Raw genomic sequence first — 12,609 nt, 5'->3', positions numbered from 1 at the left:
ACTATAGCATAGTCACGTGAAAGACACCATTTAAATACAAGCGTTAAAACATATCAGAACATGTCCAGTCATTTACATGACTTTCTTGGATCCCACCACTACTGACATGGTTATTTTCAGATTAGTCTTCTCACATTTAATGTTATTTAATAACCTAATAAGAATCTAATGGAATTAACAGACTTTTGCATACATTGCTTCTAAAATTAGCAAAGCACGCTGAGCTATTTATTACTCGTTTCCTTTCGTAAATGGACATGATATTTGCATAAGCAGCTCCTGAGTGTAACTTCCACTCTCCTACATGTGATTGGTTCAGTTGAAGGGAGAGGCAGTAAATGACTGACGGAGAGAAAGAGGGAATGAGGTCCACTTCCCGTCTGCTGGGAAAGACAAACACAGGCCGAGGAGAGGAAACAAAGACAGCGCAGGGAGGGAGGATAAACAGGGAGTCCGTATAGAGAAGAATGTTCATGTGTTTTCTCAGCAGCTCTAATGGAGACTCGTTAACAGCCGCTCGTAGTTTTATCTGAGGGTGATCACACATTAAAGAGCTCTATGTGGGAGGAAGCAAGAGGAACAGCAGGAGATGATGTGATCGCAGGCAGCGATGCAAGAGACAAGTTTGAGTTTTTTGTCTTACTGTTTGACATGCAGGAAAAAATATTGATATTGGATTAATATCTGATGAATTCTACAAACGTTGGCCTTTTTAACTTGGTACTCCTTTAAAAAAAAAAAAAAAAAGAAAGTAGTGTCAACATGAGAGGGAGGGTAATCATGAAGATTCTCACGTTTACAACGAATAGTTTGAACAAAATTCATCAATATAGTGCTCCATGTACTACATTTTATCCGATTATCTGTAACAACAGACTCTCGCTGATGCAACACATCCAGTTGTTTGTTTTTATCAACAGCTGATTCACTTTTTTTTGGCAGCAAGTCAGATATATTATGGGGAAAAATAAGGAAAAACAACTCAAGGGGAACTTGATTTAATGGGCCTTTATTGGGGACAAGACTTTGAGCAGCTCGACCAAAGGATGGGGGAAAAAAAACCAAAAAGGTTTCCAGCAAAAAAAGGAGAAAGTTCATTTTCTTTGTATTGCCTTAAATAATTTTGTGATTCCTTAGATTTACATATATAGCAATACGTTGCCTCGTCCTGACTCCTACATTAGAAACACTTACATACATTATCACTTCACTGAGGGCTGATTTTCTTGTTTTATCACATTATTTTAACGGATCTCAACAGGAGTTTTTAAGTGTCCCTGTAAAGGTTTAAGAGGCATTTACACATGCCAAGAATTTAAAAAATATACCCAATCAATACAGTAGTTATTATTTTCTGCCATCTAAATGTTTAGAATACATTTTAACAGCATGTGAACCATTTTAGTCGTATTAACAAGCTAGCCAACAAACACGTCACTTTTAGGTCTTCAACTTTTATAATTCAAACCAACAAATGCTAGTAATGTTTTATATTTATATTAATTACATTAAAGTCAAAACTAGGTTTTTTTTATGAAGTACAGACAACTCTTTGGAATTGTATTGTGCTAAAGTTAGCCTGTATGTGTGTATATAGTGGTTTAGCATTCTAATTATTAGCATGTAGCTAGCTATTATATGAAAGTAAGACTATATAACTTTGACAAACAAGTAGGAGATAAATGCTCAATTTTAAGGCAGTAGCACATGTAGAAAAAGTAAGCAACCCAACTTAACAACTCTTCAATAGCTCCCGAATATTAGCTCGCTAACGTTAGCCACCATAAGCGACTGCTTTAAACTAAGCATAGCTGCATTTCAATTAAATCAACTTTTGAATTGGAAGATATCATAACAGATGCTTAATATGGTCTTTTAAAGTTATATTGTCTCAGTGTGTATAAGTAGCGAGGTAAATGCTACATTTAGCATGTTTGTGTATCCGTTAGCTTAGCATTTCTGTGCCCGTACATCAAAAGTTAATGGGAATTATGTTTTTAGAGAAGAAGTGCCACGTACCTAAAATGATGGTCCAAGAGAATTGCTTTTTTTTTGTGGCTAGTTTAATTTCATTGATCCAGTATTTTATGATATTTTACACATTTATGACATCTGGACCATAAGGAAGAGATTTCCTTCCTGAAACTCTGTCTGCTTTTACATCAGTGTCTTTGGGCATTGGTGTGTTTTCAACAAAGAAAATATACAGAAGTTCAGAACTAATGGTGACAGCCTGGATCTTAATGTGCAATTATTGCTTTAGAAGGTTTTTACAATTTACTTTAACTCAGCAGGAGAGGTGGCATATGTAGAGAACAAGATAATTGTTTAGAAGTTAGAAAAGCAACTTTAAAAAAGAAAGTAAGGAATGTTAATGTGTTTTCCCTCCGACTTTTATGGTTACTCATTAACAGCTTTAGACTACAGAGCCGGGGTGAGGTCACACTACAGTAAACACACACTCACAAACACACACACACACACACAAGCCAAAACCAGTAAGAAGGAAAACGGTTGTAAAACCTGAGAAAACATATTCCACTGTGGGAAAATGTTTCTCCTCTTTTTCCTACTTCATTGTATTATTGTTCAGACTGTGTTCCTTTCGTTCATTTCAGTGTTCTCTTTATTTTGACCGTTGACCCGACACACACGCCTCTGATCTGACGTCTTCACTTCACCTTGTACTTTCTGTCGTTGTGTTGTTGGGACTCCTTCTGTATTTATGACTCAACTCTGTTATGTCACCTGTTATTAGGAGGAGGGTTGATACTTCATGTTGAAGGGTTTTTAAACCATTTAACCCTCTGAACTCCAAGCAGTTTCTGGGCGTTTTCTGCTGCTGTCACAGTTTTACACACTGAAATCATTTAACACTGCAACGTAAAGTCCTGAACCTCTGTGGAAACAGCACAGCCATGGATGGAAGTAGAAGGAAGTCTTCTGTGCAGTATGACATATTTAATGCCCTATATCATTAAAAAAAAAAAAAGTTGAATTTGTTTGATTATTTATTTTTTTAAATTTATCTGGATTCAACGAGTACAACAAAGTGCCCACAGGATACCAGTACTGCAACAAAAATAGTGGATCTACGTACTGTCAGTGTTTTACTACTTCCATACTTTCCCCTCTGCTCTGTATAAACACAACCTGAAGTTCAGCCAAAAAGTCCCTGAATTTTAGTCACATGATTGTTGGTCACAGTGAAGTCAAACATGGCGTCATGGTTGTGTTGAGGAGCACATTGGTTTTAGTTTGTTTTTGGCAAATTATTAAATGAGACATGTTGAACAACGAGCTGCAGGGTGGCGCAGTTGGTAGCACTGTTGCCTCGCAGCTAGAAGGTCGCCGTTTCACGTCCCGGTGAGGACGCCCAGGATCTTTCTGCGTGGAGTTTGCATGTTCTCCCTGTGCAGCGTGGGTTCTCTCCGGGTTCTCCAGCTTCCTCCCACACAGTCCAAAAACATGTTGAGGTTAACTGGTGATTGTAAATTGTCCGTAGGTGTGAATGTGAGTGTGCTTGGTTGTCTGTCTCTAAGTGTAGCCCTGTGATAGACTGGTGACCTGTCCAGGGTGTCCCCTGCCTTCACCCTGAGTAATCTGGGATAGACTCCAGCCCCCCATGACCCTAGTGAGGATTAAGCGGTGTATAGATAATGGATGGATGGATGGATGTTGAACAACGTGACTTTGGTCAATATCGCTGTTTTATAGCCATGAACATGTCACAAAAGTAAAGCGAAAGCAGTTTTAACACTCTGTTTATACTATAATTGGCTTCTATAAATGCAGCATGTTCTGTTTTCACAATCGTGGACATTATCATGGAGGAGGCATAATTAAATTAAGCAAGTTTATTCAGGCAACTTCTTTATCAATCAGATATTCCAGGACAAACTGATAGCCGTTTGCTTTAAGTGTTTTGCAGATACTAAACATTGATTTATGTCTGTGCTTGGGTCTCCAAAACCCCTAAATTAATAACGCAACATTCCGTTGGTTTTCAGCATAAGAAATTTCACAAACCTCAGGCTGATAAAACCTGTTGGAAGGAGGCAGCTCATTGTTTAGCTCAGAACACTTTAATGAGGTCTCAGGAAGTCGATTCTGGGGAGGCTTTCATCAGCGTCAGCCAAGTGCAACTCTAAACAGCAGAGAAGTGAAAAATGAAAACGTCTTTCTCACATAAATAATTTTTATCCCCCAAACTCTGCATGTTTATGTTTGTTTGTGTGTTTCCAGATATAGACAAACAGCTGCTCGTAATGTTTCTCAGTAGGAAAATATCAAACCAACTCTTCACTGTGGCGCCAAAAAGTGCTAATTCAGCAAAAAAACACACACACACACACACACACACACACACACACACACACACACACACACACTGAGGTTAAATCCATAACTGCAGCCAGTAAATCATTTGGGGGTGAAAAAACAGCACACACTTGGTGTTATTCTAGATGGTTCACCTCCACACAACCCTACAACACAACTCAAACTACACACTCCCTGGTTTATTGCCGGCAGGTTATCGCTCCAAATAAAAGTCAGAGTTCAGGCCGGTTCAGTTCAGACGCTTTACTGTTTGTCAAGAACACAAAAGTTTTACTGTTCAAGTTTTCAATGCTTTACTTAATATAATGCGTACGAAGTGTATTTGCTGTATATGTTCTGTTTTACATTCTTGATTGAATATTGAAGCTTCAGGTTAATATTATGAGAAAAACAGGTACTTGCTGGGTGTAGCTATAAATATGAAGCCAGGAGACAGTTAGCTTAGCATAAACACTGTAAACCAAAGGGAAATAGCATCCTTTCAAAGGTAACATTAAAGCACCTCTAAAGTTCAGTAATTAACATGTTATGTCTAATTTGTTTATTCATATCTAATCCATTTAGTTGTAACACTGAGAACTCACCTACTTACTCTGGGTAAAAATGTTAAAGGAAAACACTTTTGATGACACCTGACCTGTCTTCACAGGTGTCTGAACCCCCCCTAAAAAACAAAAAACCCCAAATAAAGCTGTAACTGAGTCAGACTGGACCCATACAGAGCTGAGCTACGTCCAAATCTGACATCGGTTCACACCTAATTGCTATTAAAGGTCCCAAACTGTGCCTATTTTTTTTTAGATTAATTGAAGTCCCACATTGTCGTAGTTTAATTGTAGCAACTGGACTTGCTTGAGTTCCTTGAAGACGTTCCACCTCTCATCCAAGAGGCTTCATCCAGATACTGATATCCTTACGGAGTCATGAACACCTGAGTTTCGGTTTCAATTGGGGGTTTGTTGCTCCTCCCCCTTCATCTTCCTAGGTTGAGATCTTAGGACTGAATTGTAAACAGGTGGGGGGTGATTCCTCAGACCTCCACCTCTGTTGAGGGATGGTCTTTCCAGTTTGACATGGATGGCTTCTTTCACTCCTCTCTCTCAAACCATCCATCCTCCCTGGTTAAAATCTGGACATTATTGGCCTTCAAATGAGTGTCCTTTGTCCTTAAGATGCAGGAGGACTGCTGAGTCCTGTCCTGAGGAGCTGGTTCTTCTGTGCTGAGCCATGTTTTTGTGGAGCGTTTGTTTTGTCTCCTGATGTACAGGTCTTGGTATTCCTGCACTGGACTGCGTACACCACGTTGCTCTGTTTGTGTCTCGGTGTCTTGTCCTTAGGGTGGACCAGCTTCTGTCTCAGGGTGTGGTGGGCTTGAAATGAACTGGAATGTTGTGTTTAAAAAGTCCTGCATGTCCCCTTAATTTCACTTTTAATTTTCATCTCAGAATCCCTAAAGAATGGTTAATTTCATCATGTGTGTGTAGCTCCTGGTCTGAACGTCCTGTTTCAGTTTCTGCAGCTTTAAACAGCCAACACAGATGTGGATGTGGAACCAGGACTTTTTTAGTCTAATGTTCTCTCTGAGTGACCGTTTGACATGGAAACATAAAACACTTAATAAGGCCACTGAGGAAAAGCAGTAGCAAGCATCTTCATCTTTTCACAGCTTTTATTTCACATCTCCAAGTTTTGAAGAATTCAAAGTTTTATAGCACAATAAAATATTAATTTGCATCACATGGGACCTTTCAGAAGTTGTAACTTTTCATGTTGGTAGCCTTCTCCTCGTTGCCTGGCCATAACACTAGTAATCCTTTCTCCCTGCCAGGAAAGTTGGTGAAAAACATCCAGGCTTTCTGCTGTTGCTCTCTCTCTGTGTGATTGAAACAGCGTGGCTAATCCACTCCTTTTTCCAGCTTAAATTCCACCAGCGGTCGTGACAAAAGCAACTCATTTAGGATCAGCTTTGCATTTTGGTGGCATCTAGTGTAATAAAGAGAGCGTTGACTGCCCTTTGACCTGTAATAATGACTGCTTATTTATTGCCACAGGTGCTAATGTCAGTATTGCAAATATCATCTACTGATAACATATTGCAAGTGTCCAGCTTAACACATAACACCAAAGTATTAATTATAAAACAACATTAAAACAATCCTTTTTTTTTGTTTTACTTCCATGCTATTTAAATGTGAACAAATGAATCTGCATGTGCTTTAAATCCTTAACACACTGAAGCCAAACATCTAAAGTTAGCATCAAAAAATGACATGAAGCTGCGTCCAGTAAACACAGTTGCTTTAATGGATGAACTGGATAAAGCAGGATTAAGTCCCAGACTGTTGCGCAGAGACAAGCTGCTTCACTCTGTTCCTAGTCTTCATGCTAAGCTCAGCTGCTGATAGCTTCATATTTACTGTCACTGTTTCCATCTGACTGTCTGCAAAGAAAGTAAATAAGCATCCCAAAATGTCACGCTGCAACTTCTGAAACAGCATTTGGACTTTTGTGGGGTGAGATGAAGAAATGATTTTTTACTTCATTGGTCGGTTTTTACTTGAACTTTCCCACAATCAGAAAAATACAGACTAAAATTTAGCAGGGAATAAAGAAATCTTTTTTCTCCTTCTTTTTACATGTTCAAACACTTTGCTTTTCCTTCTTTTTGAATTTTATCTTGCAGATAGTGGGATCGCGCCTTTGTGCAAACCTGCAACTGCTTAGATTTTGCTGCTCACTGACCTATAAAGACTTTAAAAATAATCCTGCAGAGTCCTGAATTTCTGCATCCATCCATCCTGTCCCCTCACTATCAAACATCTGGATGCGTCCAGTTGTTCCTGTAAACAAACATCATCACCATCTGCTTATCATGGCAGTCTTCCTCTTGGTGTATCTCGCCTCATCTTCCCTTTCCTCCAGTCCTCTAATCAGACGCCTATTGTGTTGGGAAACAGATTGGAGGCTTACCTGCCGAACACAGAGGAGGAAACTGAGCGAGCAGCAGACGGAAAGCCAAACTTGTTGAGATAAAATATGTTTACTTAAAAGGCAAATGTCAGTTGTGCGGCAACAAAGAGGCAGACAGGAAGACGCACACAGGCAGGATGGACAAACTCACTGAAGCCCGAATTTGAATTTTGGAGAAAAAAGTAGCCACGATTATGGAATTTTGACATAGTAGACTTAAACACATCTTACTCAGAGAAACAATTCTCAAACCCTCAACATTTTATTTCAAAATTTAACAAGGACACCAAGATCCCAAATATGTCATTAGAGGAGAGTGGACAGAATGGAGCATTTGAACACAAATACTCATATTTGGGCCATTTTGAAGTGTTTTAAAGGGATTATGCTGCCGTCTGTCACCACATGCAGCCTTTATCCTCAACATGTTGAATATTTCAAATAAGAAGTGGAGGTATAATGTAAAAACCTGACTTCAGTTAACCCTTTAACTCTAATCAACATCATGACAGATGGCGACACATTCCTGCAGTTGTATATTTGATAGAAAAGGTCCGTTTTAAAACACATTTAAACATTTTTTTTCCATTGTTTGCATGCTCAAATCCTAATAATTCACACAATGTGAACTTGTTAAGATACCAAAACAGCATCACATTTCTGACCTCAATTATTCTGCATGCAGTTTGTTTCCATTCAAACAATTGGATTGAAGTCACCTTTACTGGGGCAGTGGAAGAGTGACAAACTGTAAACATTTGTTGTGGTCACCTGGGAATCATTTCACACCTGGAACGGTTTAAAATACAATTCCATCACAGTCTGGTCTCAGTTCAGACCCTCTGGCTGCTTTTTGCATCACTCACAACCTGACACACAACACTGGCATCAAATCCAGAGTGAAGAAAGCACAAAGTCGGATCCAAGCTAACTAACACCAGCACAGCGCCATGGAGGACAACATGGAGAATAACAGTCGCAACAAATAACTAGTTCAGTGGCACTTTTAGTTGAGGCTTCTGTACAGGCAAAGCTAGAAAAAACACCTGCATCACTAATGAACTTATACAGTTAATGGTGCATATGTTGTTGCCACAGCAGCCAATGCAGAAAGCTTGGTGATGTGTTAGCCTGACCCCCTGCAAACCTCTGAACATCAAGCCACACAACAAAGACGGCAGGTTTTGCCAAGATTTCAGTCACACAACAAGGCAGGACTTCTTGGTTCCCTAAATGAATGGTTGTAAAGATCTCCAAAGAATATGTGACTTTGTGGTCCAAAATGGATGTTCTAGTGTTCTCACCCACCTTGTATGGAAAAAGTTTTATTTTCCAAACATGTTTGACCAAAACAAGTTCCATTTTTGTTCAGGGGCACCATTGCTGCTTCCTGGGCTTATCGCTACTAAGCAAGATTTGCAAAAGTTTTAAAGAAATACAAACAAACAAACCAGAGCATTTTTGCCCATTAGCATAACACACAGCACTGTGGAGGCTAGTGATGTCTGAACACAAAAATCCAACCTGATCACAGAGAGGACAGTCTGTCCTAAAGATCTGGTTTGAGAAACAAAACTGTTTTTTCTGCAGTCTGAGCAAACTCCAAGTAACTTTATTTGGAAAATAACTTTCATATAAGTTATTAGACTGGTGTAACGTCAGCACAGACACTCATGGATTTAAGTGTATTACAAAAAAATACATCACTTGGGCTTTTGGGATGATGTGGAACAAAATATATCCTATGAGTTTATATGTAATGAAGTAAAAACTCTAGCAGGACTCAGTTACTTTACTTACCAACACCTAAAATTACAAATAATGGAGCCTCTGCTGGTGCATCTTGGGTTTTTTTTTTTTAAAGGAAAAATCATTTTCCTAATTTTTTGGGGGGAATAACTTAAGGACAGAGTGTTATTTCATTAGATGATACAATTCTTCTATACTTGGCTGAGGCTCAATAAACCAGAAGAAAACCAACCTGAGTATCATCCCAAAGCTTTTTTTTTTTTTTACAGGACAGTGGCTAAACTGAAAAAAATATTGAGCATAGACTCACTGCAAAGATATATTGTCATGCTATGTTTAATTTTATCCCGGCCCTCCATCACATAAATAAAAACACACACACAAAGAGGCACAAAGACACTATAGAAGCAGTAACACGGGGATGAATTATAGTAACCAGTGCTGCACTGTAATCTTTGTGGATTGTGGAGGATTAACTCCTCAGTCAGATGCTGGTCTGACAGACAAAGCTCCCCCATCGTCAGCTGCCTGTTGCAGAAACAGGACACCAGCCGACAGCTTAGAGACCCAACAACAGACGAGGCCCATTGATTTCCTTCATTTTTGGCTCCTAACGTGCCCTGACATGGCCAAATGTGCAGCTAATACATTTTATAGCCGAGGTAAAACGTAGACCAGCTGAGCCCCGTGTTGCTTCTAAGGAGTCTGTGCTGTCAGGTTGTGGTGCATTTATGCATTTCATGGGACTGTAGAATTAAAATTGTAATTACATTTACATTTAATTACATTTAAAAATGTAGATGATAACTCAGAAACAACAACATGAATACAATATTCTGTGCTATCCTGTTAAACTACGTTGCACAAAAGAACATAAATGTCTATTTTTTGGCAGCGAGGAGGAGGTTAATATTATCAAAACAGCTGCTTTTGACATTTGCAAGTTGATTTCTAAAGTCAAAAGCCAAAAACAACAAAGTAAGTCATACATTTCTCTGGTCCTTTGGCCTGGTAAAGGCTGATTTAACAACACAGTTGGACACTTTGCTTGCGATATTGCCAGACTTTTACACACTTTTACACCCAGTGTGGCCTCCTACAGCCAAATCATTCTCTCATGTAGACTGGTCTGACTGCACCTCATTCTGCAATAGAAGACAAAACCCTCATTTATATTCATCTAAACCAGTCACAATCATGTTGAACAACAGTTTCCTCTAAAATAGTGACAGGGGGATCATTTTGTAGGAACATTTGTAAGTAGGTAGGCGAGTACTGTCATTAAAATGGATATTCACTGAAAAACGACTAGCAGGGCTGCCTTGCTGCATCTTCAGCGTGGGAGGTTGTTGTTGTGTCTTATAGTGAAGGGGGTTCTGAAAACTGTAACACACAGACAGTGGAAGGAGAAGAGAAAGCTCAGAGAGTTGTGCAGCCAGTAGTAAGCTTATACCTGTAATCTTTATCCAGGATGTCAGACAACAACTAGTTTTCTCTGATTTGGTGGATACAGTCCAGTGAATCAGCCCCTTCTTCTCTGCAGAGGTTATGACTGAGATCGACAGGATGCAGAATTTAATAATTTACTAAGCTTTTTCCAAACTCAAAATATTCTTTGGATGCACAGACACTGCTCAGTGTGTCTTGTAAAATGTGCTATTTATGAGCATGAATGCTATTTTAATCTTATTTGTCAGTTTTTTTTTATGCTCAGTAGCCTCATGGTTACATGATGCCACACCCTTCTACTTTGGTGAACATGAGCTGCTACCATCAGGATGCAGGTACAGGAAACCTCCTCTGTGGACCTGAGACGCTCAGAGATCCTTGCCAGCATGCTGCTTTATCTGTTATTGCAAACTGTGATGAAGCAGGAGAAGAATGCACGTGTTCAATAATCCAAGAACAAAATAATTATGTCCAAATTTGCCCCGGAGCTGCTGCATTGTGACCTTCTGTAAAATCCCTGTGGCAACGCAAACATGTGAATGTCAACATAAGAAACCGCTTCATCTGGTTCTCAGTGATAACTTGAGTGAGTTGAGCCTACATCAGGTGTTCACACATCACATCTGACCACAGAACGTTGACCTCTCGGCTGGGCTGCTATACAAAAGTTGCACTCAGCATTTCTTCCTCCTCTGTTCAGCATGAAGCCGGTGTTTTCACATTTATCCACTTGAGACCTTTTCAAAACCTCAGTGAAAAGGTCTGAAGGCATGTTTCTAAAAAACTTTAATGCGACTGCTGATGTGTCATCACAAAATAAAACCCAGTTCAATCTTGTGCACGTGTGCAGGATTCAGCATCAGGGTACCAGGAGGTAAACTGAACTCTGTAAAAGCAAATTCTAAGTAATTTTTCTGCTTAGTTTGTGGGCGGCTCAAAGGAAAACACAGATCGGTATCAGGGCGGGACTCTCCGGCAGACTGCTCTGTGTGTGTTGGTGTGTGCGTGTCCCGCTGTACAGTGTATGTTTGTATGTTTATCTGGGATCCTGTCCTCATCCAGGCGGACGATCTCAACTCCAGATACGGATAAGTCCTGATAAGAGTTCACTGTAAATGACACACATTCACCATTCATGCAGGCCTCACAGAGCAGCAACACAGTGACTTTACTGTCGGCAGAATGCATGCTGACAGACCTCAGATTGAAACAACAAACAGAAAAACAGGGAAAAAAAGAAGATATTCAAAGAAAACAGAAGCATCACTGTTGCTGTGATAATAAATCTCATCCATTATAAAAACCAAGTTCTCAGTTAAAACAATACTCGAAGGTCTGCGCTTTCTATGTGTATATTTATGTGAAGCTTAGCTAAAGATTTTATTGTTTTAAACTGAGTTCAGCTGAAGTCTATGCGGGAGGGAGGGTGGCGAAAGATTGTGTTGGCAAAGTCAGAAAGTCTTATCCTGCCAATAAATCTCCTTCAATCGAATTAAACTGTGAGTCTGTGTGTTCGACTGTGTCTCACAATTCTGTTATTGTGCTGCTGCTGCAAAACAGCTTCTTTTTGTATGTTCAGACCAGCTGCTTTTCCTTCTTCGTGTCAGATTTTAAGTAATTTAATTTACTATTCAGCAAAAAATATTATTTTTATGAAAGCACCGTTTCCTCTGTGTGGGTCTGTGCTCATGTAACTGCCAGCGGTGTGAAAATACTTGCTGTAATGTGCACTTTGAGCTGGACGCGGTGTGGTTCTCTGTATCCTAACGTTAACTTTCTGCAAATTTCCTCCAGGCTGGGACTATTAAGTGCAGGCGAGGGATTTATATTAGCACAGAGGTGATCTCTGTTTGTTTGTCGAAGCTGTCGTATCACAGTGTGGTCATTATTAGCAGTTATAAAGTTTTGAAGGTCACAGGCCTCGGTGGTTTCGTTTCCTTCTCTGTGCTTTTTTATAGCTTGCTACTGCTATACTGTTGACTGTTTAACTAATGAGTTCAGCAAACCTCCCTAATTAATGATTGTAATATCCACAAAACAGACTGATAGGACACAAATCTAACATGCTTGAAATAATAATGTTAACATGCTGATATTTAG

The 12,609-nt window shown here is 39.5% G+C and overlaps 1 protein-coding gene across 1 annotated transcript in view; it reads left to right on the top strand.

Moving 5' to 3' along the window:
- The window catches only part of rassf3 (Ras association domain family member 3), an 88,309-nt gene that overhangs the window by 23,467 nt on the left and 52,233 nt on the right, over nt 1-12,609 (top strand). The gene's annotated exons all lie outside the window — the stretch shown is intronic.

Source organism: Stegastes partitus, unplaced genomic scaffold (assembly GCF_000690725.1).
Source record: "Stegastes partitus isolate 25-593 unplaced genomic scaffold, Stegastes_partitus-1.0.2 Scaffold718, whole genome shotgun sequence".
In the NCBI taxonomy this organism is placed as follows: domain Eukaryota; kingdom Metazoa; phylum Chordata; class Actinopteri; family Pomacentridae; genus Stegastes; species Stegastes partitus.
The sequence above is the reverse complement of the archived record's forward strand: the minus strand, read 5'-3'. Positions and strand labels throughout refer to the sequence as shown.